The sequence below is a fragment of the Pteronotus mesoamericanus genome, unplaced genomic scaffold (genome assembly GCF_021234165.1).
Source record: "Pteronotus mesoamericanus isolate MK-2021 breed Mesoamerican mustached bat unplaced genomic scaffold, CSHL_Meso_final scaffold_1186, whole genome shotgun sequence".
NCBI lineage: Eukaryota > Metazoa > Chordata > Mammalia > Chiroptera > Mormoopidae > Pteronotus > Pteronotus mesoamericanus.
The window spans coordinates 10779006-10803540 of record NW_026555302.1 but is presented as its reverse complement, the minus strand read 5'-3'; the positions used below and the strand labels follow the sequence as shown (position 1 = coordinate 10803540).

At 40.9% G+C, this 24535-nt stretch overlaps 1 protein-coding gene across 3 annotated transcripts in view; it reads right to left on the bottom strand.

The window, feature by feature from the left end:
- The window catches only part of RC3H1 (ring finger and CCCH-type domains 1), a 62916-nt gene extending 38869 nt beyond the window's left edge, over positions 1–24047 (bottom strand). For all 3 annotated transcript variants that reach the window (XM_054587741.1, XM_054587744.1, XM_054587742.1), the window contains exon 1: positions 23766–24047. The gene's annotated coding sequence lies outside the window, so the exon portion shown is untranslated. The remainder of the gene's footprint in view (positions 1–23765) is intronic.
- Between the last annotated feature and the right edge of the window lie 488 nt (positions 24048–24535).

The window sequence follows — 24535 nt, the reverse complement described above, 5'->3', positions numbered from 1 at the left end:
ACTTGAAATTTGTTACTCATAAAGTTAAGATAAAACACAGCACTTTATTCCCTTAAACACTATAAAATACACAAACCCCAAAGAACACAAAAGATGAATGTTTTACTGCACATCAATATAACTTTTACTACTTATACGACTAAGTGCCACATACTGTGCTAAACGCCTTACACAAAGAAAACCTACAAATGGCAGATAATTACTGTATCCCATTTCACAGATATAAAATGGAGGTTTAGATAAGCTGAGTAAGCTAAAAAGAAATAGAGATGAGCTATTAACCCAGATATTCTGGCTCAAGCTCTTAACCGTATCACCACCCATAGACTAAAGGTTAATCATAAAGAAGGAAGAACTACTTGCAGTTTCATTCAAAAACCACTGTCACAAGTTGTACTCCCTGACAGCTACTGGCTTCACAGTAGTTCTATTCTTCTGGCAAACTTGTTGCCAAATAATGGCGGGGTCACTGTTCTGATGGCACTTGCCTTCTCAGCAAGATACAAAACAGATGACTGCTCCCTCCTTCTTGAACGGGTCAATGCGCCACACCGATCCCCTCATCCGTCCCAACTCGCTGGCTATTAACTCCCAAATTCTGGAGTCATCAGGTCTCGCCTTGAGTTTCCTTTTCTCATTCTCCAGCTAAAAATCCTGAAACGGTTTCCTGTTGCATTTAGAATAAAAACAGGATTTCCTACTCTGTTTTATAGAGCCCTAGATGACAGGACCTACAGTTTAGCTCCCCCGCTCTCTCTCACCCGTGTCCCCATCGCCCCTACTCTCCCGCGACTCCAGAGAAGCTTAGTCCTGTCACAGAATGTTCGTGTTGGGCTGGCTGGTCTGTCACACTCTCCCTGTAAAATAAAAAACACAGTCTCCATTTTTCACCAATAACTTTCTTGATCTGGATATGTTGAGTACATTGGTGATCTCTTGCTATTGGCCTCCAGTGGGGAAGAGGCCAGGGGGCCGCCAAACATCTCCCCGCGCCTAAGACGGCCCCACGGCAGAGTTACTTGGGCAAAGGTCAATAGCACCAAGAAACTTCACAAACCACTTCTGACACATTTCATCAGTCACAGCACCTTCCCATATACTACACAAATGTGTTTTTGCATTTCAGTTATTTCACCTTTCTTGAAATAATGAAGTATAACTTGCCAAAAGTAGTACATATCTTACTTCTATCTTCAACATTAAAATGGCTGGACAAAAATTCACCAATTTTGATCAGTTTTTTAAATGCACGCTGATTAGACAGCTGTCACAATACAATCTTAACAAAATTGTTTTGAATGAAGTTAAAGACAACTAAGCGCCGCGACAGCTGTTACATGGAAAAAAGTAAAACTTTGTGGCCAACTTAATACTAGTCTTTCTGTCTAATGTTTGAATTGGAGACCGCCCTTTATCATTTATAAGAGAAGCCACCAAAAATGTCAACTCTTCAGACCTCCCAGACCAGGTGAAACTCTAAAATAACCTCTAAACCCCTCTCTAGTCCGTTACTACATTTAAATTCTATACCAAACATTCCCATCACCTATAAGGTCCATTTTCTTGCTTATATTTTATCCTTTGTACTCAATGTCTATATTCCCCTATTAGAACACAGACTACAGGAGAATGTCACCGAATCGATGAGGCTCACTGTGAAGGCTAGAGGCCCTCACTATGGTTCCGGCACTCTACAAATGTTGCATATGATTTCAAAGAGTTTACAGAATGGTGAAAATCTACTCAGATCTCTAAGGTATTTAAAGACTCCAACCTGTATTTCTCTTTCATGAATCTTAAAATTTGAGATTTCCATATCCCAACACCATGGAATATGGAAAACAGGAAGAAAAAATGGCCATCATCTGTTTTACAAACTTAAAACACCTCCCTGATCTCCCACATGATTTCAGATCAGTGCTGTTATATACAAAGTTTTCCCAATTATTCTGTTGTAACAAAAATTGTTTTAAAAAGAATCATAAAACTTCACTGTAAAAGATATATTAAAGAACATCAAATTCTAACCTCAGTTTTCAAGATGAGATAACAAACATTTATTTACATCCCTATAATAACAAGTATTACTAAGTATTTTCAAACACTGCTTTTCATTTAATCTTTAAAACCTGGAGAATTTGGAATCATTTTCCTTCTTTTTTTACAGAGAACTAAAATGTTATATTCAGAAAGCTTGGCCAAGATCACACAGGTAGTAAGTGGCCAAGTGACAGCGACCTCAAGTTAGTACTTGACACTAAAGCCCATGCAATTTCCACTGCACCAGTTTGACATAGTAGAAACCAAAGACAAGTAACACAATTTCACTCTAAATCATGCAGCTTAACAATGGCAGAGGTGGGATTAGAAACCAAGCTTCCTAATCCTTTGTTTTAGTGTCTCCTGCACCCCCTTTGGAGTACCCTGCATATAAACTCACTGCCGAACCTCTGAATTTAAAAAATATCTTCACATAGTAAAACTACAATTAGCACCCTGGCCAGGCAGTTCAGTCGGTTAGAGCATCATCCTGATACAGCAAGGTCATGGGTTCAATCCCGGCTCAGGGCACATGCAAGAATCAACAAATGAATAAATAAATAAGTGGAACAACAAATCGATGTTTCTCTCCCTCTAAAAATCAATAATAAAAAAAACTACAATTAGCAACATTTGGCTTAGATCAGATATCCATAACCCTTGGAAATGATATGTAAATTACTTATATACACATGCTCATTCTTCTGGGAATACGACCTACGACTTTTATCAGATTCTCAAAAAAGATTTTGCTTGCAGGGAGAAGATATAAGAACCACTGACCCAGACGTACTGAAATAAAATAAGAGTTGAAACCATAAGAATATAGAAAAAATAGGAACAGTAAGTTATATGAGCGTACATTTCCTCTGTATTTATAGCACAATCTCAACAAACTCATAAACATGTTTAAGTAATATTCATGTGGGTCAAAAAAATGTCCCTGATTACAGTGAAGCCCCTCCCATCCCTACAGTCCTCAGTCCTACCCTGTCTCCACGGAGAAACTCTTGTTAGCACTCTACTTGTAGTCCTTTATCCTTATAAGTAGATCTACAGATATACTATTAATTAAAAAGAAAGTATCTTAGATGCTGTTATTCACAACTCTTCTACCTGTTCACTAAACCAATTTTCCTTAGAAATTTTACCTAGAACCCTTTTCCCATTCCCAGTAAAAATTAAATATTCAGTTATTGTAAAAAAAAAAAAAAAAAAGGTTTTATTGGTTTTTATTACATATCCAGCACTGGGGATGAACAATAGCAAACAAGAAAGTCATTCCAAGTCTGCATGGAGTTCACATGGTTTCCTTCCTTAGCTATGTAAGTAGCAATGACACAGCAAAACACAAGACTGTAACTTATGGTGCATGATAGGAAGGTAAAGCACTGGGAGATATAAGGCAGATACAACAGAGATAATCTAAGCGGTGGGGGTGGGCTGTGTGGGGCACTGCTCCCCTGGGGAAGTGGCATGTATGGTAATATCTGAAAGATGGCAACTGGATAAAAATTATGGGGAGAATAATGTGGACTGTGTGTGTGCAGACTCCAGGTAAACAGAAAGCATAACCACAGGTATGGAGACTAGAGAGAATACAATGCAATTCGGAAGCTAGGAAAACCCAAACAGCAGGGAAACCGAAAACAAGGCAAAAAGCAATGCAGACAGCAAGAGAGAAAAACATGAGATGAGACCAAGGAATTAGCAGGGATTAAATATCAGAGGATCTTTTAACTCTTATTACGGTATTTGGTCATAACGCCAAGAGTAATGTGGAGGCACGGAGGCGGCAGAAGTGACCATTTCACCATTTCCAGCCTCCCCTGATCTGCGTGCTGTCCTCACCGACCCGGGCCCACGCACGTCTCCTTCAAGGCCCAGCAGGAAGGAAACCTAACAAACCCTGCGTGCCTTCTCTCTCACCGCTGGGCCCTGAACAGCCCGAACAGCCCAAGCTCTGTTACACGAGCAGCACGTCTACTTTAGAAAACCTGACAGGTAAACATTCCAACACAGAAGAAAGACTACAATGATCATTCACGTTACAGAAAGATAATCTACCAAGGTATTCGCAATACAGTTCTTTTTCTATTTTTTTCATCCTCACCTGAGGACCCTTCTTCATTGCTTTAGAGAGAACAGATGCAGGGGGTGGGGGGGACAAAGAGAGACACACACATCGATGTGAGGGAGAAACGCTGATTGGCTGCCTCCCATACACACCCCACCCGGAGAGCAAGGCCGCGGCCTTTCGGGGGACAATGCTCCAACCAATCGAGCCACATCGGCTGGGGCATTTCCATTCTTTCGAAAGGAAAGCTAGACATCTTGGTAAAAAAAAAAAGGAAACACTGTGTCCAAAATAGGAGAACAGTTAAACAGAGGTTATTACCTGTATTATGGAAAGATATAGAAAAATTAAAAGGAGATTTATGCATATAAAAATGGAAAGAGATCCAAAGTATATTATTAAGTAAAAACAAAACCTGCAAACCAATACATATGATATCATTTGTGTTGGGGGAAAAAAAATCCTCATATTAGTCTTGGTCTTAGTGGATGTAAAGGGATGGAAGGGAAAGGTCTGGAAAGATATCTAACCAACTTAACAGCCACAGCTGGGCAATGTATACAATAGTGAATTATTTGTATCAATGTAAATAAATTTTAAAGAATGAAAATAAGAGAAGCTAAGAGTACATTTAGAACACAATCTAGGTTATTTCTAAGATAAAGTACTGTAAGAATATTCAAAACACTTTTCCTTATTAAACTGACCTTCTTACACATTTGGATAAGCCACATCATCAAAACATATTAGTTCTTTTCAAAATTCATTAAAAATCCTTATACATTTCTCTGTAATTTATGTTTCAAAGAACTAGCATAACTTATTAATTTTATGTATTATTTCCATCTCTATTAGCCTAGCAAAAGGAGGCCTATTGTTGCTAAATTCTTATACTTTCTGGTAAGAGAGCTCTTAGAGACAACTACAAGAAACTTGATAGAGTAAACATTTAGAATCAGCACCCAATTCATCACTAAAACTAAAAGCATTCTTTAACCATTCAGGTAAGTTTGAGAGATCAAGCAGAAAATAGCATTGTAAAAGCCTGACTCTGCCTGGTAAATCTGATGATTAAGAATAGTAATGGCTCTATTTTAGCAATTACAAAAACATAAATCAAAGTTTTTTTTAGAGACTCAAAGAGTCATTAATTGTAGTTATTAGATCTAAAAAGAATTTCTTCTTCATTCTTTAAACATTTTTCTCCAAAGTCATCTTTCCAGACATACTCCAAGCTTCTCAAAGACAGTGTTTATATCATCTTCAACCACAAAACATATCTAAACCACACAGGACATATGGCTTAGCGAGTGTAATAAACATTCTTTCAGACAAGAGTAAACATATGAAATCAAATTACTAAAATACCAACATCCAGGGCTTTTTAAAACTTCCTCAGAGCAATGTTGTATGGGGAGGGGGAACCCTAAATAATTCTATTAATTAAAGCACATGTGCACACAGCCTGCAGAGAAATCATTATATCTGAGGGCTCAGCCTCTATCTAGCTCATTAGGAGTAATTCTACCGGAACCTTCCTAATCAGAAACAGCATGAAGGATGAGTCCTCTTTATTTCTAAAAAAAAAAAAAAAATCTAAAACAGTGACTCTGCTGCATTGGTTAACTTTCCCATCAGTTTAACTAAGGCCTACTCTCCTATGTAAATGGCAATGAGGTATTTTACTGTAGATAAATGATAATAGATAATACAGACTACACATGATAATGGAATGGAAACCAGTTCACCTTGAAGTAGGTCCAAATTAAAAAATATCATATCACTCCCCCAATAAGACATATTTTATACCACAAAAAATGCCCACAGAAAACATTTAAAAGGAGGTTTCATTTGGTTACATGTCTTCTCCATGTCACTGACTAGAGCTACTGTACACATCCTGACATTTGACATTTCACTAACTTATCCCAACTTCTAAATTCTGGTTAAAAGCCATTACTTTAAAAAATCTCTAGACATTTATATCAATAAAATATATCATTACTATTATCATTTGACTTTTTTCAGAACTGTTTTTTTTTTTTTAACAAAGAAATAAGATCGCAGAGTAAGAAAATGACGGCAGCGAACAACAGATGATGAGACCAAGGACTGAGCCCACCAGCAGCTGAGCAGCGAGTCTGCAGGTACCAGACTCCAACTCTCGGAGCGGCCGAGGGGCCACTCAGCTCAAGTCCACGTCTCTGCAAGGCAACAACTAACTACCCGTTGTGAGCTTCAAAGGCTTACCTGCAGTGAAGGCCGCCACTAAAGAGCTACCGCAGACAAACGGACGATGACATGCGGCACACCAGAGTGCGGCCTGCTGAAGGCGAGTCAGCTGTCAGGCACAGCTTAGGTGTTTTCTGATGCTTCTCCGATTTAAATGCCTACCATAAATCTAAACCACTCTATAAACTTCCACCACTGACCGATATTTGTGAAGCGACAACTAGGTGTTAGCATTTCCAGTGTTCTCTGTATAGTATCTGATTAATTCAATGCTCAGAGCAATGCTGTAATGTAATTATCTCCATTTTAAAGATAAAGAAACCAAAGTACAGAGAAGTACCCAAAGCCACAAGGCAAGGAAGTGGAGGACCTCGACTCAAACCTGGGCGGGGCGAGCTCCCAAACTAGCACTTTTAAATCCTGTAACCCGTGCCACCGTACAGACGAAAGCTAGTAGCCATCAAGGTGACGGAGCTTTTAGGGGGGAAGGAAATGTTCTGAAATTGGATTGTAATGATGGCTGCACAGTTCTGTAACTTTACTAAAAATCACTGAATTGTGCACTTAAAACAAGTACATTTTATTGTATGCAAATTATACTTCGATGAGGTTGCTAAAATAGTCATTAAAAGGCTTTTTATAAAAAGTCAGTTTTCAAATTTTTAAATGCAGTAACTTAAAAATATAAAGACACTTCAGATTTGTTACATGAGCACAGCAATAAAGCTTATTAAGTAACTAAATTACTGCTTTGAAGGTTTCGTTTACATATATTACAAACTGACATTTAAAAAAGTGTTTGAACATGTATTCCTGTTTCCTCTCCCACAGGTTCGCTTTCTGTCTCTGGTTCAGAGAGAGAAACATGGAAATGAAAATTCATCCAGTACCTACTCTGGGCCAGTCACCAACGTCCGTTTTATAGGTAACTCTTGAGTTCTGCAGCATTAACTTGCCCAAAGCTATAAATTGTGGAGCAGAGAAACTCAACCCATATTTGAATTTGAAGTATATGTTGCTTGGAGAAAGATATTTTATCAAACAAAACTATTGTCTGCAAGAAGACAATCCTGATCTATTCCCGCCAGCCCCGCCCTATGAGATGGGTTTAACTCATTATTCTTGGCTTTGCCTTAACCTGCCATTTTTCTGGAACATTTTCATAGCAACCAACACACAGGGCAACACCAGAGAAAAGTTTTAACTATCTTGAAAAATGAAGCTAAAGGCAAGAAATGAAAACAAAAAAGACAAATAAATGAAGGCTTATTATTACAACACTACTCAGTGTTATCATTCTCAGCAGAATTACAGCAAATTAATTTACAGATAAAATAGTAGTCTGAGTTGTTTTTTTATAGAAGGATTAAGGTTTTCCCAGAAATAATATTCTGTGAAGAATACCCAATTTTGATTGTAAAAATATCTCTCCCCAAAATATACAGATTAAATTGTACCCCTATACTGCGCACAACAGCCTACATAAAAATAACTTCACATGCTCATGTTAGTACTAATGGAGATATACTTGGGATAAGTATGAAGAGAAGGGCTTATGGTTTAGAGGGAGAAGGGCCTGAAAAATAGAACTTCACAGAGCCCTCTCTGTGGTTTGCAGCTTAAGAAAGCTGCGAAGGGTTAATTTTGGTGGCTTACTTTCCCAGTGTGCAGAAGGATAAAAAGAAACATTCTACCTTCAACTTAATGCCAAATTAAAAAGAAACACTAAAAAAGACAAAACCTTCTCCCCACCTCAGCTGCCTGATGGGAAATTGAAACAGTACCCAAAGACGTGAATGGAAGTCTCTAACTTTGCCCACACAGCCCGAGGCTCCAGGTTTCTATTCTATGTAACAAAGTTATACATTGTGTATAAACGTGCTCTACTGAAGAAAACAATCAGCAGTATGTAGGAGGTGATAGAATGAAAAGGCCAGACTCAAAAGCATCATCTTTAGAAGGCTGTGAGATACTAAGCAAGAAAAATGTATCCATTATAACAAAACAGCAAAGGGCTATTTTCTTTTTTCAGTTTCTGCATTAATACTCTGCTGAGCAGCACATATACTATTCTGTCAAGTACATAAATATGTCATTGCCAGTTAGTGGTAGTCCAAACATCAAGGACATAATGAAAACTAATAACCAAAATCAGGACTTTTTTTTTTTTTTTTTTTTTTTTTTTTTTACAGGGAGAAAAATATCAATGTGAGAGGGAAACATCCATCAGTTGCTTCTCGCACACTCCCTGGCCAATCCAAGACCGAAAGCACAACCCAGGCATGTGCCGTGACTGGGAATCAAACCGGTGACCTCTCATTTTGTGGGATGACACCAACCAACTGAGCCACACTAGTCAGGGCAAAATCAGGACTATTTTAGAACACACTATGCATTTCAGTTGATCTGTCATCTTGTTAACTGCTTTCAAATTAAGTGCAAATTTCTGAAACTGGCTGTTTTCTTTATAAAAATTGGTGTCTCCTAATTAATAAGGTGCTTTGCTAAATTACAACGATAACTCAGTCCCAATACAAAAGAGTCATGAAGAAATGTTGAAGATTAAGCCACATATTTTAGTAAGACTTTAGCTTTTCAAGTCGCAGTTTGAAATCATCCTCCTGCTATAATAAAGGCTCCTTTCTATCGAGGAGGTTTGCTCCTCAGGTCCCCAGGGGTTATTCTGAGACACAATGACAATCTGATTGACAAGTAATCAATAACCTTGAATGCAGGGGAAAATGCTCATGACAAAAAGAAAATCTAACTTGTGCCTCATAAAGTTATAATTCAGGTCGTTAAATACTAAGCTATAGACTGAAGAAGCCAATGAAACGGAGACGTTTTAAGGAGCAACACTAATGCTGTTTCTTTAACCTATCCCTCTTTACTATTTCGTTCCCCACCAGCATGCATAAATCGTTGTTCAGAGGAGTTAAAAAAATACACTTCGGTCTCCAATCTGTCTTCTTTAACTGAAAAAAGAAAAAACAAAGGTGCCCTTCAATCCCTGCCCCTGCCTCCCCCCAGGCTCTATTCTCTACTCCCTCGCCTCTCAGTGTCCAAACTGCCACTTCTTCCCAGCCACTATGTGGAAAGGACTCTTAACTGGCACCTCAGCGCCTTCATATGCAATTGAATGGTCACGCCTCGGTCCTTACCTTACTTCTTCCTATAGAGCACGTGATAATGTTGACTGCTTACTCCTGCAAATGCTACCTCTTTCGGCCTCTATAATGACCTACTGTCCTAGCACTGCACGGACCGACAGGCCACCCCTTGTGTGCCTCTCCCTCTCTGCCTATCCTTGGAATATGCGTGGTTCCCTCTGAAGTCCTTCCTCGCTTCTCTTTACACACTTTCCTTGAGTGATACCATCTACGTACCAGCTCTCAACTATCAACTACCTGCTGATGGCCTCCAGATCCTTAGCTCAGGCTCAGACCTCTGCAGGCCAGGGCCGCGAAACCAGTTAGCTATTAGTCACCCATGCCCAACCAGGGTCTCAGACCGTCTCAACCTCACCAGGACTTCTGTCCTCTAAGTCAATGACTGAGTGACTAAGCTGTTGACAGCGGTATGGGGAATCATCCTTGGCTACTGCTTTTTCCTTAAATCTGCCTCCTCAACTAACTAACCACCATGTCTATTCACTTTATTTCTCTCTCGCTTCTTGAAACCCTGCCATCCATTCCCAATACACACATTGGGGCTACTAACATCTCTTACTCAGAGTACTGTGACAGTTTCTTAACTGGTGTCCCTGTTAACAGTATCCCCAACCAAGCAAAGCTAGGCTATAAGTGAATTGTAAATCCCTTAAAACCAGAGGATATCTTGGGTTTTCCCCTTCGCTGTTGCTATTTACTCTACAGTTTTAATACAGAAAAAGCCAGTCAATATACATTAGCAAACCTATCAAGCTGGAGAACTTGTTTTCTCCAATGGAAAACCAAGTAGGCTAATGAAAAACTTTAAAGCTTTAGCATCCACAATAACATGCACAGCTCAACAAGAATATACATATAAGACTCAAATAACACTACAAAGCAACTAGACCTAAAAGATATCCATAGAATACTATACCCAACAGCAGAATTCTTTTCAAATGTGTAAGGAGCACTATCCATGACAGGCAATATGCTAGACCAGTACAGGAACCCTGTAACTACTTAAGCCTACTGGTTTATTTTTAAAAACAAACAAACAAACAAAACCCAGGTATTGACAACTATTTCTTTAGAAGAGAACCACAAGGATATTTTGTTAGAACACACTGAGAAATACTCAGAGGACTAAAACAGAAAATGACCCCTAATTTTATCCATAATATATTAAAGTATGACATACAAGCACAAAGGCACACAGATCGAGGTGTACAGATCACTGGACAATGAATTACCAGGGAGCGTGTCTGTATGCCCACCATACACGCTACCAGCACCCAGAAGGCCCCCGCCGCCCCTCCAGCCCTCACGCCTTCATTCCTCCTCACAGGTCGCTGCTGTGCTAACTTCATACTGTAGATGAATTTCACCTGTTTTAAAGCTCTACGTAATGAAAGCATCAGTATGGATTCTTTTGCATTTTGGCTCCTTTCACTCAACATATATTTGTTATATTTTTTCCCTACACTTATATTTTTAAACTAATGCAAAACATTCCCATTAAATGGACTACACTTAGGAAGCTTTGTGAACTCATTTTTGGAGCAGTGATGACGCTGGGTCTTCAATGCAACAGATTTCTTGTATTTAACTGGAAGGAACAAAAACAGGTGTCAACAAAACCCGAAAGTAAAGAGTCCCCTCTCTACTCAAGAAAACAAGGTACCGTCTGTGTCACACTGATAACCCCCACTTCTTTCTGTTTACTTGTTTCTGTTTTTCCCCCCAGGGAGCTTGTGCCTTACACTTCCTGTGGCATTTGGTGGCTACCAGAGGGCTCTGACCGATCCTAGACCTGGGCAACAAAGGGGAAACAGACAGATGAATTCAGAAAACGCAAGGTGCATGTGCGGCATGTTTTTTTGCAACGGTCAGGGGATGCTGGAGTACACACTCTGACCCAGGGAATGTTTGCATCTTAAAGATATAATCTAACATGTTTAATAATAATAAAATAACATTAGTGTTGTTAAAATATTATCCCCATAATCTACTGGCCAAGGCTTAAGAACATACATATTATTTTGTTTTTTTTTAAATAGACTATACCTGATAGAATTTTACCTATTTCCAGAAAAAAAAGTCACAGTGACTTTCAATTGCACATACTTGAAAAATAAAGCTACAAAAATAAAATAAAAAGGTATGGATTTACTTCCCATTTTAAAATCACTTCTGGGCTATTGTCCCAAGCAAAATTTCATTTTGAGTTTAAAAGAATGAACAAATTGCTACATGGACTTCAAACACAGAAGCCTACAGCTACAATATATCTTATTTATACTGTCAAACCTTGGCTCTCAAACTTTGTTCTGGAGGCTGTTTGAGAGGTGATTTGTTCGAAAACCAAACCATTTTTGTTGTCGCCTGAGAGACGCGTGACTCATCATACAGGCTTTGGCATGAAGGGGTTGTCAAGTAGAGACTCGAGACCCGAAGTTTTGTTAGACAACCAAGACATTTTTTCCATGAACAGTTTGGTCGAGAACCAAATCGTTCCAAAGGGGACGCGTTTGAGAACCAAGGTTTGACTATACACAATGTGGTTTGGGACAGGTATATAAATTATAAAGTAAAGAGGGTATTTTGCTGATTCCCAAGTAGTAGCTACTGTTACGAGAACCTACTGATTTATTGCTAATATATCAAAATTAACATAAAACACTTCTTCCACAGTATGTAATGATAACCGTTTAGGGATTAAATTCACGCTTGGGTTTTGTGGTGTCTGTGCGCTGCAGGGGGAGGAGACCAAAGGCTGAGAAGTCTCACTGCCCTAGTTGCACAATAAATAGATTTACAAACATAATATTACACTCTATTCTTGGGTGAAAAATAGGGAGCCCCGCTTCCTTAAAACATTATGAACAGTCTGTCTGACGCTCTCCTTAAACGTGAGCCTCTTCCCCGTTTCCCTAAAATGCGTGAATTTCCTCCGGGAGGGCCAGGCCTATCACTTTACTTCAAAGGATGCGTCCGCCACAATCCCGCCACCGCCACCCGCACGCTGCGCTCCTCATCTCTTTCCTGACCCATTTTTCTCCGTAACACTTCTCACCACCCAGCATGCTCTCCTTTACTTATTTTGCTACAGTGTGCGCCCACTACTGCTGAAACGTAAGTTCCACGATGACAGGGATTTTTGTCTGTTTCTATCTCCAACCTTTCTGAGTGTGTGCTATGTGCCAGGCACTGCACTCTGCTCTGCGTGCTTTATCTCGGTCATCACGGTGACCCTATTAGGTATCATTACGGCTTAATTTTACAGTTGAGGAAACTGAAGCGCAGATGTTAGAAAAGATGTTCAAGGTTACATGGTAACTAAACTTACCTTCCTTTTAAAATGGTAATTCCTTCTGCAGCCTTTGTCTCTTTGGGGCACCGCTATCCAACTTGACACTCAATGTACTTACCTGGCGATCCGGTGCTCCTCCTAGATCCATTCTCTTGCACCCCCGTTAAAAAGCCTTACTGTCTCTGGCATCAGCAGCTGCCTGTCCGCCTCTACTTCCCCGACTGAGGTCGGTTTTCATTCACTCAAAAACAACAACAACACACACTTACTGAGCACCTGCCATGTGCTGGACAGCGCCCTACGACCTGAAGACAGAACTCTGAACCAAGCACGGCCCTGCCCTCGGAGAGCACACGGCGATGCTCAGCGGGACAGCAACTCCTCACGGGCCTCCCCTCGGCTTTGCTCTCGCAGTCCCCACCCTCCTCACCCTCCTCACAGCTGCAGCTCTATTTTCTTCAATGACAACCAACTCAGTACAAAAGGGACAACAGACTTGCACAGACATTTCACAAAAGAGGATATCAAATGGCCAGCAAGCATATTACATACATACTTATTAGGTTATACATACACGTTAAATGCTTATTGAAGAGTTACAGGATATCATTACTTATGAGGGGAATTTAAATGATGGTAAGACACACTTACCAGAATTGCTAAATTTTTTAAAACTGACAGCACCAAGTGTTACAGGGAACATGAGCCCGTGAAAGCCCCACCCAATGCTGATGGCAGTGTGAATTGGTACATTTACTCTGGAAAGCTGGCAATATCTACTTAGGCCAAACAAAAGGCAAACAAAATGACCCAGAAATTCTACTCCTAGCTGTTTCTACAAGAGAAATGACTACATATGCCCACCAAAGATATACGAATATATAGGAACATTCGTAACAGCTTTATTCATAAATGCTGAAAACAAACTGGAAACAACCCAAGGGTGGCTATTTCCATGCTTACCTAGAGAGATGGAATAGCTGCCCACCGGTGCCACTGCCTCTGGCTTACACATGAACTCTCCAGACTGTTGCTCACAACTGATCCTGAAGAGCAAACACTCCTTCCAGACTATGCGCCTATCCCCGAACTAGCCACGCTTCACCTTCTCCCACCCCCTGTGTTTACAGCCAATGTAAACTCTTTCCAAACAACTTGCATGTTTCTTCCCCAAACTGTCGACATGAAAGAGCCCAGTCAGTCCCGGATGGAGACCGTGCTGCCTTCTCCACCCAGCCCTGCCACTGGTGCTTTAGACTGCATGCCCCGGGCCAGGTCTCTCTCTGGCTAGCGTAAGCCTTTCCCCCCATTGCTTTGGTGGGGGGGGCGGGGGGATAAACACCCATGCAAGAGCAGCATCGATTGGCTGCCTTGTGTATGTGCCTGGACAGCGGACGGAACCTGCAACCTTGGGGTGTGCCCTGAACAGGAACTGAACCAGTAACCCCTCAGTTATGAGACGATGCTCCAACCAATTGAGACACACCAACCAGAAAGGCTAGCATAGTCTTAATAAATCCTTTCCATTAGAAAGGTTTCACCATGAAAATTTTTGTTTAACAATCCCAACTATAGGACATTCTGGGAAAGACAAACTATGGGGACAATAAAAAGACGAGTGGTTGCTAGGAGTTGGCATAAGGAGGGACGAACAGGCAAAGAACAAAGGATTTTTAGGGCAATGAAAATAAATCCTTATGATACATACTATGATGATGGATACATGTTCTACATTTGTCTAAACCCTCAAGGAGGTACAACACCAAGAGTGAACCCTATGGACTTGTAAACCATGGAACTGAAGTGTTAATGTACGTTTATCAATTGTAAAAAAAGTATACCAATCTGGTGGTAGATGTTGATAATGGGGAAAGAACTATAAGGAGCATGCAGGCAAAGAGTTTATGGGAAACCTCAGTACATTCTTTTCAATTTTGCTATGAACCTGAAATTGCTCTAAAAACTCTTTACAAAAAAAAATTAAAAATCAAGAACTGAACCTGAAATGGCTCTCAAATATGAAGATTCTGTTGATAGAATTTGCTACCCCTTTCTTTTCCCTCTGCCCCCTAAAAACATCAAATAATGGAGATTTTGGCATTATGCACCAAAGAAGATTAGTGACGTGTTTTATCCTAACATCTGAGTACAATGAATTCAATAATGTCAATCGCTGGGGGAACAGGTGCCACTACTTCAATATTCAATGGTGCTTTCGTAAAAATATTACCTGTTCAGGCTTTGTGATGGTCTAAATTACACTTAAATGCATTTAAAGAGATTTAAACAGCACATTTTCTATTCTAAGAATTTTCTTATTTCAAAGAGCCAACATTTAAAAATACATTAATAGAAAATAAATTGGAGGGTCTTTTGTGTCCTTATGAGGTTTTCATCCGTTTCAATCCTACATAACAAAATGACATTTCTGAAACAACTGGCTTGGATCAAATGAGTCAATGCAAAGAACCCATAATTCAATTTTTCTAAATAACTGTAATGCCTTACCTTTATTTTTTAAGTTTTTAATAAATTTAAAGACTAGATTCCAGCAAAGAGTGACAGTTTTACTCAAAACAGTTCAAAAACTGCTGTCAAAGGAGTAATTAGTAAAAAAAATTGACATAAAAAATGTAAGTTTTAAAAGCACAATCATAGGGACAGCATTTCAAAATGAAGTTTGGAGCAAGGGTGTTTTTTTTTTAAGTACAGCGCTTACCTACGGACGACCACTGCTCTTTAACAGAACGCCCCACCGCAATGGGCTTCAGGGCAAGCATGACCGGTGCCCAAGGTGGCCAAATCGAGGCCGTGCGCAGCACGGCTACTCTGAGCAAAAGCAGGGGTACACCTGCGCCCAAACACAAAAGGGGCTGACGCAAGGCTCTCCCTTGTTCAAGCTCTGGGAACGTTAACAGGATGAGTTTAGGAAAATTCAAGTTCCTGTGGTAACCCGTTTGGACTGTACAGATCAAAATGTAGTTTGAACGGAATCCAAACGCAAATCAGTGCCAACAGATAATTCTGGAAAACAATAATGTTGAGTTAAATTCTATTCATCCTTGCCAGCCAATTCATATTAGTACTGGAAATCAATTTTTGTCATTTAAATGTGTCACACATGTAGGGAAAAAATTATCCATCATAAATTAAAGAAAATAATATCCGCTAAATAGGATAAATTTCTTTACTTAAAATTCTAATTGCTTAAAGAATAAGATAACACATCATTATTTATTAAAGTTATAGCAATAGTTTCTATACTTCTGATTTACACGTTTTGAATTACACAGTATATAATCAAATAGTCCTCCATAATCGCTTCAAAAATGATTCTAACTTTAAAAGTAAAAGCAAACCCAACAATGGGGATCCTGAGAGAGAACTAGAAATGAGGAGATCCAAGTTCTAATCTCAGCTATGCCTTTGATTGGCTCTGAGATCTGTGTACCTGATAAGCATTCCAAAGGTGCAGAGTGAGAAAGAAGAGCTGGCCCCGGGCGAGGCTCAGCGAGAGGAGAGTGGAGCAAAGGAAGCCGGTGCCTCGACAGCCAACCTTTGCGGAGGCTGGGTCTTTGAGGGAGTAAAGAATTTTATGTATTTTTCTAAAAAAAATTTTAACTTATTGACTTGAGAGAGAAATATCAGTGTGTTGTTCCACTTATTTTATGCATTCTTTGGTTGATTCTTCCACGTGTGCCCTGACTGGGGAGCAAACCCACAACCTTGGTGAATCGTGACTGAGCTACCCAGCCGGGTGGACAAAGACTGAAAATGTAAATTGAGGGTAAATTGAGGCCATGTAAATAGGTAAAGTCTCTCTGAGAGTGAATGTAAATGACAAACTGGACCTGGGGGAAATAGTTTATGTCACACTCTTCAACAGGACCTTCTGAGACGATGGAAATGTTTTCTCTGTTTCTAATATAGCAGCCGTGAGCCACACGTGACCACTGAGCTCTTGAAATGTGGCTAGTGCAAATGAGGAACTAAATTTTAAATTGTATTTGTTTTTAATTACTTAAAACAAATTTATCTATACAACGGAGTACTATAGCAGTAAAAAGAAATGAGCTATCAAGCCACAAAAAGATACGGGAGAAGCTTAAATATACTTTTAGAAAGATTATGCTTTTTTTTTTAATTGATTTTTTTAGAGAGAGAGAGAGGAAAGGGGGGAGAGGGAAAGAGGAACACTGGTTTGTTGATCCACTTATTTATGCATTGATTGGTTGCTTCTTATATGTGCCCTGACCAGGGATCAAACCTGCAACCTTGGGGTAGGGGACAACGTTCTAGCCCACTGAGCCACCCAGCCAGGGCTTAAATATACATTACTAAATGAGAGAAGACAACTTGGCCCACAGAACTGCCTAACACAAAGAGTGAACCCTAATGTAAACATGGACTTTAGTTAGTAATAATTTCCCGACAGTGGTTCGGCAATTGTAATAAATGCAGTGCACTAATGCAAGATGCTAACGGAGGTGGCTGTCGGGGGAGGGGTGTGTGGAAACTGTGGACCTTCAATGCAATTTTTTTTCTATAAACCTAAAACTACTCAAAAAATAAAGCCCACAAAAATGTTTATATTTTAGTGGCTGGTATTAAACAGCACAGATCCATATTAAAGAAAGACTGGTGTAGGAAGAAAATGAGAACAGTATTTCATTTCTGACCACCACCCCAAAAATACAAACATGGTTAATATTAAACTGTACAAAGTTTATATGTAGCTTGAATATTAACATTTTATAACAATTGTGTTTCAAATACTCTAGGTCAGTATCTTTCTGCAATGATTTTTCTTAAACAGAATTATGGAAGAAAATAACATTTATTGAGTGGGTACTAGATGTCACGTACTATATTAAAAGTGTATGTTAATTCATTTAAATTTCAAAATAATCTTTAAAGGAAGGTATTACCATTTCTGATTTTACAGATGAAGAATCATAATTTTTAAGTGAGGAAAAATGAGAACCTACCTAGATCTGACTCCAAAGTCTATGGTCTAATATACTCTGTATATATTCTTATGATTCCTAAAATTACAAACATAATTGAATTTTCCCACTATAAATTTCTCATCGGGAACTCTTAAAATCTGGAGTCACCTTTTTCTTTCTCAGTCTTCGGTAAACCTTTTGAGTAAGTCCTATAGCACAACACAATGATTCATTAACGATACACTCAGAGTCTAATGAGGTCCTGTCCCCGCGCAGCCTGGCCCCAACCACTGTCGGTTTCCCCTGTCACCCCCCTTGCTGTCCATTTCACCCACGCAGCTTCTGCTCCCACATCTAGTTGGCACCTTTTAATCTGCTGTGGGATTAGAAAACAATCAAATGTCTCAGAATTAGTACAGAGCAAGAGGTCTTTTAAGCCAATGCCTTAGTCAGATGACTTAGCTCATTAATCTTGTGACAATTAAAGGTCTTTTTTTATCGACTTCTTATTCCATACTGGCAGCTGAATAGATAAAACACTGTTCTGTAATAAAGCTAGAAATATAACAATTCTGTTTCATTCACAAGTCTTCCACTGAACCATACTTTTAAGCATGGCTCTCTAAATCTCACCCACTTGAAGAAGTTATTTTTATGATTAAATTTCATATACTAGCTTTCCAATAAATGTTAGTATAAAAATTAATGAGATACATAAAAACACAGAAATATATTTACAAAAAAATCGATATTGTCCTGGAAAAAAACCTCACTTTTCAAAAAAGCAGAAATTTTACTGCATTGAATCCTACATATTCTTATACAATTCTTTCCCATAACTTCTTAAGTTGTTCTGGGACCTAAAGTTATTAATTAAAGTTTCCATAAAAACAGAGAGATTAGTATCAAAATGTAAATTCTTCTTTTCCACTTAGACCTCCTTTACTAATACCATGAAATCGGCATTTCACTTCTCACCGTACGTTTTAAGATTTCAATTTAAATAGGGGAAGTACCATTCTGAGTTTAAGATAAGAATAAAAGAATATGTTAAAGCCCAAAACTGAAATGTCCAACTTAGTAGAAACGTTCAATTTACAAAAGCCCAACTTCATTACTTTATATGAGAAAGAAAAACAAATCATCCTGTCCCTCACCGTCTAAAACAATCCAAAAAAGGCTAAATATCCATTGGTTCTGCAACAGTGTCTATGTTTTTGGAGCGAGTCACATAAAAAGCCAAAGGTTTCTAAGATGTATTAAACAAGGGATTAAAAGCAGCGTGTCAGACAAATCATAGCTCTAACTATCCTCAAAAATTAGCTGAATACTCATGAAGTTAGATTCATATGGACGTATTCAAAGAGTTTCAATCTAACAATCATTTCCCAATATAACCTCAAATAAGTCCAAATGTCTGCTAATATTCCAAGTTGCTTCTATACATTGAGAAAAACCAAAAGGCAAATGACCTGTAGATAACAGACTAAATAAATCACTTACATTTGTATGTAACATTGAAGTATGTTGATGAAACATAGTTAATTCTCACAACCCAGTGAGGAAATACAAATAAGAGAGGTTTGAGTATGACTCCTTCCAAGTGATCAAAACTAAAACTGCAAATTGTTGTGATTTCCAACTTTTCTTCCATAAAAAGTCCCTGGCAGCAGCCTTCTGTACTTGGAAAAGCATGCAAAGAATGAGGTGGGTTTTGATGGCTAACAATTGTATCCCCAAGTTTTTTCTGCAATTTCAATTACACATAGCACTCTTTTTCAATCTTGGCTCAAATCACTTTTCCATTAAATCCAAGGAAACAGAAAGTGGAATGGTGGTAGCCAGAGACTAGGGAGAGAGAGTATGGAGAGTACCTGCCAAATAAGTATAGAGTTTCCTTTGGGGGTGATAAAATACTATGAATTAGAAGTAGGTATTAGTTGCAAAACATTGTGAGTGTACTGCCACTGTACTGTTTACTGGTTAATTTTCTGTTATGTGAATTAAACCGCAAGAAAAAAATATGTGTTAAGACAGATAAAATTGACCCCTTTAGAACTTTTCTTCAAAGCATTGCTACCATGTTGAAATTCTATTTAGATCTTCAAGATTTTAGCTTACGTGTATTACAACTTAAATTATTATGATATTTGCTCAGGAGTATATTGAGATCAGCGCTAAAATGCTAAAATTAAAGGAAAATTGCTGACATATACTTGTAAATAATCTCAAAGAAATATATAAATGAATCTACGACAGAATGCAATTTCAGTTAGCTTAACCGTGCATGTAAGGCAAATTCAAAATTTTTACTACAATTCTTTCCCCCAACCTCAAGCAATCAGCAAAACATTGTGAACTGACACGGAGTCTGTAATGCTACGTAAAAAGCAAACAAGCACAAGCACGGTACACCAACATGGCACACCTCATGGGTATAAATAAAGATGCCAAAGCTAGCTAACTGTCTTAGGGATGCAGGGCAATGTTACGTTCATTACTAAGCTTCACACTTGAAAATGTATAAAATTTACCTTAAGAAACTTGGGGTGAGAAAAATTTCTTTGTATAAGTGCCTGACAAAATTAACCTTATGTCGTAACTTCTAAGGCCAGTCCAAATCCAGTCTAGACGCCAGGATTAAACAAACGAGAAGGAGTCTTAAAGAGGACACTACGGAAAACAGGCTGATTTTGAAATCTACTGTGGCTGCCTTGATGCAGGCCAGTCTGAGAATTTAAATCCACTGGAAACCAACCCCAAAGAATACATGAACCCCTGAGCACGGACAGGGCCAGAGCTAAACCAGGTCAGTATATCCTGCCAAGGAACATCTTGCTCCGAGGTGTCCACCAAACAAGGATCATTTATCAGTTTATTCTTCTCTTGGTTGGATGCCAACAACTTTCGGATACATGCAAGTGTGGACTGATGAGACCCCCATTGACTCCATTGGAAGCCTTAAGATCCAGAGGTTTAAAAAAACGCTGTAGAGTTCTAAATGGTCTGTGTCTTTTAAAACATGTAAATGAAGAATTTCAAATGTTGGCTCACTCAACTGTAAATGTCACTGAATGTTACTAAAGGCATTTTTTAATTTTCATAATGTATTTCAAAGGCACGACTTAGTAACTGCTTATATAACCAATTCAAGTCACGAAAGAATTACAGCAATTCCACAAGTCTGTCCTATATGAGTTTATCTATATAAAGAGTATTTTGATCTGCTAAAAGCAAAAGTATTTCTTTTATAATTCACATGAATAAATACTTTCTCAAATTTGTAAGTACACATTTGGCAGAATAGAAATAATGAAAATAGGAAGGATATTAGGGCTAAAGGTTAAGTACAGTATTACAAGATAGTTCATGGTCAAAACAAGATGCTTCCAAGTTTAACCTTTAGACATATGGCAGCAGTAGCAAAGCATCTAATTTGTGTCACAGGACCTAGGTTTGAGTAAACTTTTACCTATTAATTATGTGAACTTTTTGCTAGTTACTTAGCTACTCCTAGCCTCAGATTCTTCATAGATAAAATGAGAGCACTGCAGCCTAACTAGGAGGATTAAGTCAGAATGTTTTTATTCAGTCAACAAATATACTTCGAAAAACTTTAATTTTTTACATACAAAACTACTTTTTAAAATATTTTCAAATAAATCAAACATATATTAACTTTCAATATTACTAAGAAAATGCCAATCTGATTTCTAAGCTATGGTCCAAAACTTCTTAGAAGAAAATTCTTAAATATTAGTTGAGAAATTCTGAACTGAAATAATCAGAATAAACATTAATAATGGGGGTTTGACAGTTGAGAGATAACATCTTTTAAAAGTCTTCACAAATGAAAACAGAATTCTCTGAGAGGTTTCTCAATGTTAAACAGAAATAGGGACCCAGACTTAACCCATAAGTTGTTGGATCAACATCCAATTTTGAATAAAAAATCTTAACACTTAAAAAGCTTTGTTTTCAGAAAAATGGTATTAGGCATGAGGCAAATTAGTCCTTGACACAACATGAGAGTTTTTTCATAACAAAAGACACTAACCACTTACAATTTACAAACTCTTAAGTTACCAAAATTACTGTAATAGGTTTAGGGTCACAGAAAAATTTAAGAATCATTGCAATATAGACTTTCCTTGCATTCTGTACTGACCTAACAAAATTCAGCATAAAAAAAGAATAATGAATATGACCAGTTTAAACTCTCCTTTCTGAAACTTAGCCCAGAAAATTCACGTTAGCAGGAGCCATGTGGAAGCTGTTCTTCCCCTGTCCCTTGAAAAGTCAAACACCCGCCACATTACTTGCGCTGTGCGTAGAAGGAAAGTCACTCATGTTCATCCACTCCAGTTCAGTCCTACACAAGACAGCTGACCTCCATGTTTATCCAATTGCCAGTCTATTGACTGTCAAATATTGTGGAAGAACTAAGACCTCGTGCAGCTCATTAAGTTTCACATACTATATAACCTGAAATTCAAATTCCTGAATTGCTACAACCATGGGTGAAAGATTAACTGGCATGTTCTCTGCACACGTCAATCTTCCTTTTAAGAACACAAATTAGATGGGCCACGTTATTTAGTGTTAAAGAGTGCAAAGCAATCTTCTCGGACGCATCCACTTCTAATACACATTTCTGCACACCTAGGCAGAAACTGGAAAAGAACGAACCTGAACCATTTTTCTCCCTCCCTTGGAAATGGGCTTGGTAGACGCCTTTCAAAATTTACGTTTAAGGAGCAATACCAATTCGTCGTTGAAGTTTCAGACCCCACCACCACAAGGGCCCATATAATGAACAGCTGTCTCTTGATAAGCCTAAACAGTCAAAACAGAACAGTTGTGCCTAATTTGTGAACATTATAATGAAGTTTTGAAATCGTACAAAATCTGCTGTAGAAACCAAATGTCAAACTCCGAGGAACGGGCTGGTCGTGAATAATTTTAGGACAAATGACCGAAAGCCAAAATTAGAACGTGAGACAGGACACACGGCGTCCCAGCCTGCGGGCGAGCCCTCCCGTCTCCCGAAGGAGCGCCGCCTCGGGCCCACCCCGCGCTCGCCGCCGCCGTTCCTCCTGCGGCCCATTAATAATGCGCGGCGGTTCGTGGGAAGAAAAGTTCTATTCAAACATTACAGTTGGCCTCCGCGGTGCCAGTAAGCGGCTTTGTTTCCAGTTCCGTGGACTGTTCGGGGACGTCAAGAGTTGCGAGGGCTGCCAAAGCGCCCCGGTCCCGCTCGCACCGAGGTTTGGAGAGATGGAAGCCCAGATGGGTTTCAAGAGCAGGGGCATCCCTTAGACCGCCATCCCTCTCCACCCCCCTGTCGCCGAGCACCTTTTACCTCGCCCATTTTTTGTTGCTGCACTTCAATGCTTTTGAAAAGACACCTGCATCCCCGGCGTTCCCTATCCGCCACCAGGAAGAAAGACGACTGGCTGGCTATCTGGCTCCATCTCCAGGGAAGGAGACGTCGTAAAACCCACTCGGCCGGGGCGGCAGGGAGCGCCTTAAGGGGCTGGGGACCGGCGCGGCCCCGAGGGGCGGGGGGCAGAGGCGGCGCCAGTTTACAGACGCCTTCGGCGCCCCCCCCCCCGCCGCCCCGCAGGCTGGGGGGTCCAGACGCGCTTTCCGGGCGCGGTCCCCTCCCCGCCGGGCCCCCGCGGTCGCCTCGGAGATGGGCAGCCTGCCGGCCCCCTCCCCCTCCCGTGGTCCAGGGCGGTGCCCCCACCTCCCCACGGCCTACTCACCCCGCGGGCCCTCCCGGCGGCGAGCAGAGGCCTGAGGCCTAAACGCCGCTGGCCACTGACAAGCCCCCCGGCCGCCCGCGGCGCCCGAGGCCGGGCAGGCGGGCGGACGCGGCCTGGGAGCGGAGCGCCGGCGGGGACAGCCCCTTCCTCGCCGCAGCTGCCTATTGTTCCCGACCGAGGCCCGGCCGCGCCGCCCCGCTCCCCACGCAGCCGCCGCCGCCGCGGCCGCTCGCTCACCGCGCTGGTCCGAGCAGCAGCTCCTCTCAGCTCCGAGTCCCCGCGGCCGTCGCCACCGCCGCGGCAGCCACCGCCGCCGCCGCCTCTGCCACCGTCGACTCGGACTCTGTCCCAGGCCGCCGGGCCCCGGCCGCCGCCGCCACCGCCAGCGCCGCCTCCGGCCCCCCACCTGCTGCTGCTGAGGCTGCTCCGGCAGCAGGGGCCATCTTGTTGGTCGGCCTCCTCTTCCTCCTCCTCCTCCTCCTCCTCCTCCTCCACCCGTCCGCTCGTGTCCTCGTCCCCTTCCTCTTCCTCGGGCTCCTGCCCGCCCCGGAGACTGGGGCGGAGACCAGGGCGGAGCCCCGGGGCGAGGCCCCTCCTTCCGGGGGCGGGGCCATCTGAGGGCGGGGCCCGCGGGGGAGGGAAGTTCTGAGTCACCCACCGCCGACGCCCCGCCGGGCGGCTGGCGACGCGCTCCGCCCGGCCCCGGAGCGCAACTCGCCGGGAGTCGGCGAACAGGTTCCTCCGTCTGCCCGGCCCAGTCCCGCGCGCCCCTGCGCCCGGCGGGCAGGTGGCCAGGCCGGGAAAATGAATTGGGAAATTCCTGACGGTGCCATCCCACCCCGCACTACCTCAACCCCCTTGGCTTTCTCAGCTCTGGTCCCCTCGCCCTCATTGTTCCTCTGCATTAGCTCGCCTCCCCCACCCCAGAAGAAGTAGCCTCCCTTCATGTTATGCAGGTTCTTCCTCACACCAGCTTTGCCCTAGGCACCCCCCCTTAAGAGTCCCCA